The sequence below is a fragment of the Cyprinus carpio genome, chromosome B17 (genome assembly GCF_018340385.1).
Source record: "Cyprinus carpio isolate SPL01 chromosome B17, ASM1834038v1, whole genome shotgun sequence".
NCBI classification, from domain to species: Eukaryota; Metazoa; Chordata; class Actinopteri; order Cypriniformes; family Cyprinidae; genus Cyprinus; species Cyprinus carpio.
In genome coordinates, this window is record NC_056613.1 from 5,427,931 (window position 1) to 5,434,220 (window position 6,290).

Here is a 6,290-nt window from a genome sequence, read left to right on the forward strand (position 1 = left end):
AGAACACAGCAACATTGGGAAACAAATTTAACTGATCAAATCCATTTGGGGATGCAAGGAGAAGTGAAAGTGCTCATTTGAAGTTACCAAAGAAATAAGTTCACTGCATAAAACGCATGCAAAATATCTACAGTGCTTCAAGGAAGTGTATGTTCATGCAGAACTTTTGGCACAAATTTCAATTAACAGTTCCCTTTACAGCACCATGGGCAATGTATTCCACCTTTACAGTACTCATCAAAGGGAGCTCACAGCAGGTCTCTTTAAAAGGATACTGTAATATTAACTTCCCTAACGAGAAAAAGGAGCCTTTCCTTCTGGCAAGAGAATAGGTACAGTAGGACTACCTGCTTCCCCACTCTTACAGCACTCAAGTCAATCGGTTAAGCTAGACAAGAAAAACCAGAAGAATAGGTTTGCCCCCACATTTATTAAAAACCAGTTAAAGTCTTCTTGTGCTCTTGAACCACTACAGGCCCGAGTGAGGCCTGCCCTTCCCACTGAACATCTAGAAAAAGCAGACAGTTAAGTGCTTGAAGGGTCAAACCAAGCTTAAACGCACCTTCCTACCTCCAAAAGGAGCAGCAGCCGTTCCACCATCAGGACCACATGTTGAGTCACAGCAACTGCAAACCTGGTGGTTCCCATCAGCAGCAAGCCACCTGCAATACGAAAAATCAGACATGGCACCTTTAATGTATTATTAAGTGGTATGAACTTACCCATTGGCAAAGGAACAGGATTTGTGGAGCGCATCACTAGGTGCAGAAGCAAGAGTGGCCTTCAGGACACACGTTATGTAGATCTGCAAGAGACACACAGGTAAGGAGTCACAAACCAAAGCAACTGGGAGAGGTCATTCTCCCAACTCTCATAATACATACAGAACGACTGGATCCCCCTGGGAACATGAAGGCCTCCAGCTGGAACCGGATTTTGTCTTCCTGGGATCGAGGCATAAAGCGTGAGCTGGAAGCAGTGACCTTAGCATCCACAAGACATCTAAGGAGTAAAAAGTAGTTTAGGGACAAAGGGGTTACAAGCAGCAAACTTGAAAACAAAACTCTGCAGCATCTGATGACATGAACACACCCATGATTCTCAATGAACAAATATCTCGGAAGGGCGTTCACATCAGGTACTTGGGTGGCCACACAGAGGTCCACCAAACACACGCAGAGGGACATGGTTGTATACCATCACAGACGCCTCAATATTAATAATGTCACCCAGGAAGTAAGAGTTTGAAGGCCTCTCATAGGACCAGTCATCTGCAAGAGGAAAGAACAGTTTAGGCACAGCCTCATTCATAAGGCAGAAGGTCTAGAGAAACTGCACAAACCCATCATGAGCTTCAGGGAGAACAGCAAGATTTCTTCACCAGCCGCCGTTGAGGCATAAGGGACCCAAGTTGGCTTCAAGGCATTACTGGTGACATTATGAAACCTGTCATTCAAGAAATTACCAATTAAATGGGCTTCCAGTTCCACCACCACAAGCAATGCCACAAGTCACAAAAGTCACTTACCTTTGATAATGGCATTGAATACCAATAACTGCACCATCTGTACGGGTAATCGGAGTGCCAGCAAATGCCTCAGGAGTGTAGGTAAGAGCAAAGGTGTAGACAAGCTCATCCTTGGTCATCTATAGGAGACTGAAGTTGTTACCAAGAGCGTTCTCAAAAAAGAACCCATTCCAAAAGGTGTTTGAGCAAGTCATGTCAAAACACTTGGTTACCCAAGTGATCAGTTATTAAGAGTTTCTCACTATTAAAAAAAAAAAATAAAAAAAAAAAAAAAAAAAAACACTATCCCATGGATGTTAGGTTTAGGGAATCATTGATACCAGAACAAGGATCTATTTTCAGTAGTGTCAATAATTCCAGTAACACTTAACAGCTCTTACCATTAACACGCTGTTGCAGTCCTGCAGTTCATTCTCAAAGTAGAGCACCTTAGAGCCTGGGACAAAACCGACAACAGGACATCCTCCCAAAGTCAGACCAGATGGCTGGATCAGTTGACCATTGCTGAACAAGTCCTGGTGTGCCTCCACATGAATCCGGGGTCTCACCGCATTGAATAGCTACACTACTGGGAGTCACAGGTTGCCTCAAATGGAAGTCCCACCGCCATCTCTCTCGGCACCTCTGGAACAATGGGAAACCTCCAGTCCAAAGGCTTCACTGGACCCCGCAACACCTGCTTCTCCTGAACACCAAGAGGCTCTTGTGCAAATCTTCTGGAGTCAAGACTCTGAAACGGAGAAGCCTTCTGCAAGGTGAGCCCTTGAGAAGAAACAGCAGGCACTCTGGAAGCTGGATATGATTGATGCTTCATGCTTTTTGGACTTTGACTGGATCTCAAACTTCCAAAAGCAGTCTTCAGATCTGACAAAAACACCATACCAAGCACAACCAGCACTAACACACATCGCAAAAAGATGTACAGTTCCCATCCTGACTAAATGTTAACACAATAAACCACACGAATACCAACCAGTGCTCGTCTGTTGCCATTAAATACAGCTTTGAATTTAGGTGGCTCCTCCCCTTTCAGCTTGATTGATCACCTTTGATTCTCCTCTGGACCTGTAGAGTTTATGCATTAACAAATGAGAATGTTCTGGAACGTCACTAGCCAATGGAAGGCTTGATAACGATGTGAGATTCTCATCCTGTACACTTATTCACAATTTTACAATTAAAGTTTGACTGTTTGTCTATGATAGACAATTAATGTCATTTAAAAAGCACCTTATATCACTCAAATAATAGAAAATGTTCATAAAAATCTCTCTTTTTAAAGGGTTTTTAGTTTATTATTGGAAAAGATTTGGAAAAATGTAGCATTACATCGTTTGTTCTAAGGTTGTTTCTTTGTATTGAATGGTTTGGATAAGTTTTGAATTTTATTGAGCTGATATAAATATCACAATAATCCTCAAGTAATTCACATCAATTACTGTCTTGTGAAGGGAAAAGCTGTGTGTTTATAAGAAACAAATCCATCATTAAGAAGTTTTTAACTTCAAAATGTTTCTTCTGGCCAAAATATCCATTATATAATAAATACTATTTAAATAATAAATAGTGCTTGATGTGTGCATATTTCTATCCTGATTCAGATGACAACACTTTTTCACTGGATGTAATATTATGGATTATGGACTCCAAGTTAAACTCCTTAAATTCATTTGTTTCTTACAAACATAGCTTTTTGCTTCACAAGACATTAATTGGTGGACTGGAGTCATGTGGATTATTTGTGGATTTTGTTTTATTAAAAATACAACGCTCATAAATTGCTGGTCTTGAGTTTTAAATGGAAAGCAGTTCTTGACTGTCTTGAAGCATTAAAATGATCACGAAACACATAAGAATCAGAGTCAATGGCCCTAATCTCAAAGTAATGATATTAATAGTGAAACTGTGCTGCGCAAGAAACGAAATGTTCGAGATGTTGCACAAGTGACAAACCAACCGTTTTTAAAAGGTCATTCACCGGGATTCCAACCATCATCTTAATTCCAGACCATATTCGGTTGTAAAGTGGTGACGTAGAAGCACTGTTTCCGGGTCCAAGCCTCAACTCGCTTCACTTGAGAATACTACCTCAGCAACCGTTTATGAGCACTCTTTATTCATATTAAACATTAAACATTTTCAAACTTACGGTGTACACTACAATCTCCATGCTCACAGCGTCCCAAACACAAATAATTTTTATATTTATTTATTTATATTTATATTTTCATTGTCTGGCTATGTGGGAATTCGATATGGATTTAAAGGTTAGGATTATAATATTTTTGGTAGTATTACGTCACATTGTGAGTGTATATTAGGACCTTTTGTTGTTTTCTTTTGGTATCTGATCTGAGTGTTTGGACACGGAAGCGGTGAAACGCGACGTCAGACTAAATAAACCGATCGGCCTTTATACCAGTTCGCGTGACGTCACATCCTGCTCCAGGGAATTTCCCCCTGCATTATTGTCAATGGACAGATGCCAGTTTTGTGAAGAAAATTCAACTAATTTAGTTGGACTTCGCAGTAAACGTCAATATTTAAAATGGTTTATTTATATCGATGCCCTACCATATATATCTCTAGGTGCTGATCCACCATCCGATCTGGACACGGGACTGGATCTGGGTGGTTACGGTGACCTAGGAATAAAAATGAAATTTCACGGAAAGGAAAACGAGACAGCAGAAAATAGTTTTCTTTATTCTGCAAAAGCTTTACAGTTTTATTTATTTGTTGTTTTGTGAGTATAGGAGAGCATAAGTCTAAGAAGAAGTCCATGACATGCGAAGTCCCACAAGGCTCAATTCTTGCACCGCTCCTGTTTAGCCTGTATATGCTCCTACTAAGTCAAATAATAAGAAAGAACCAAATTGCCTATTACAGCTATGCTGATGATACTCAGATTTACCTAGCCTTATCTCCAAATGACTACAGCCCCATTGACTCCCTCTGCCAATGCACTGATGAAAATAACAGATGGATATACCAGAACTTTCTTCAGTTAAACAAGGAGAAAACTGAAGTCATTGCATTTGGAAACAGAGATGAAGTTCTCAAGGTGAATGCATACTGTGACTCAAGGGGACAAACAACTAAAAATCAAGTCAGGAATCTTGGTGTGACTCTGCAGACAGACCTTAGTTTCAGTAGTCATGTAACTAAATCAGCATACTATCATCTAAAAAACATTGCAAGAATTAGATGTTTTGTTTCCAGTCAAGACTTGGGGAAAACTTGTTCATGCGTTTATCACCAGCAGGGTGGACTACTGTAATGGTCTCCTCACCGGCCTTCACAAGAAGACCATTAGACAGCTGCAGCTCATCCAGAACACTGCTGCCAGGATTCTGACAAGTCCTCAGGTCTTTACACCAGCTTACAGTTATATTTAGGATTGATTTTAAAGTACTTTTACTTGTTTATAAATCACTCAATGGCATAGGACCTAAATACATTGCAGATATGCTCACATATCAGGGATGGGCAGTATTTCAAATACATGTATTTGAAAAACAAAATACTATTTTGCATTTTGATTTTAAATACATTTAATCTTAGTATTTTTTGTAGTTTCAAAATACTGCTGATTAGACTGCTGATTTCCTGTATCAACAAGTATACAAAAATACTAAAAACAAAAAATTACTAAGATTAAATGTATTTAAATACAAAATACATTTGACTTTTTCCAAAAGTTTTAAAAGAACTTAAAGCTTTGGCTCTCAAGTAAGTTTACATGAAAATAAAACAGAAATAATTATTTTTGGCCATAAGGAAAAATGTGTGTTAGATGTTGACTGTGGCTCTCTGGCTCCATATGTAACTCATATGTTTCTTAAAAATTTAAATTTGACAAACAGATCAGTGCTGTTGTAAAATCATGCTTTTTTCATCTCCCTCAACTTATTGTATTATTTTCATGTTTTTTTAGTGAACTAGTTAGCAGTTTGAGTGCTGACCACTGGAGGGAAGCACAAACCTCTGGATAGACTCAGAAACATTTATGTTAAACATGATTGATTATGGATTGAAATGTTTTTTGAGGTCGAGGCCGTTATTGGTATTTGTGTGTTTTAAAGTATGTTATGCTTAAACGTCTGGCCTGTTGTTTTCCTAGCCTTGACCTCATGACCCCTGTGAGACCTCAGCACATCCAAAGCAGCACAACGGAAACTCAAAAAAATGATCCTGACCCCCGCATTCTCTTGACCTTTGACCCCACCTTCTGAGGTCACTGACAGTGACCCCACGCCCTTGTCTCATGTTCATGAGCCGAATGAATCTGTGAAGCACGAGAGCGTTTAGTGTTTTTCTGTTTCTCCCTGGTGTCGTCGTTTGAAGGCCTGAATGTGTTCAGTGTGTAATTCACTAATGTCTGCTGTCTGTGTTTGTTTTTCCAGTAGCTTCTCCCACTACAGGAGATGTTTCAGTATGCTGGGACACACGGAGAATTTGTGGTACAGGTACGAGAGCTACAACTCAAGACATGCGTCTGAGATCTTGAGCTGGTTTGCTTTGTTTTCTTTCTATGGAAGCTTGTTTCCACAACAGGATTTAAAAAGAAAAGGTAATTATCTCACATTTCTAACTATTTTACCAAAATTCTGAGAAAAAAAAAACAAAATACAGAATTGCAAGATATAATCTCAGAATTGCTTTATATCTTACAATTCTGACTTTATATTTCACAATTCTTACGTTATATCTCATTATATCTCAGCACCGCAGCATAAATGATACCCACTGCTCCGGGTGT

The 6,290-nt window shown here is 39.3% G+C and overlaps 1 pseudogene; it reads right to left on the reverse strand.

The window, feature by feature from the left end:
• Nucleotides 1-411: 411 nt before the first annotated feature.
• LOC109110057 lies at nt 412-2,392 on the reverse strand (annotated as a pseudogene).
• Between the last annotated feature and the right edge of the window lie 3,898 nt (nt 2,393-6,290).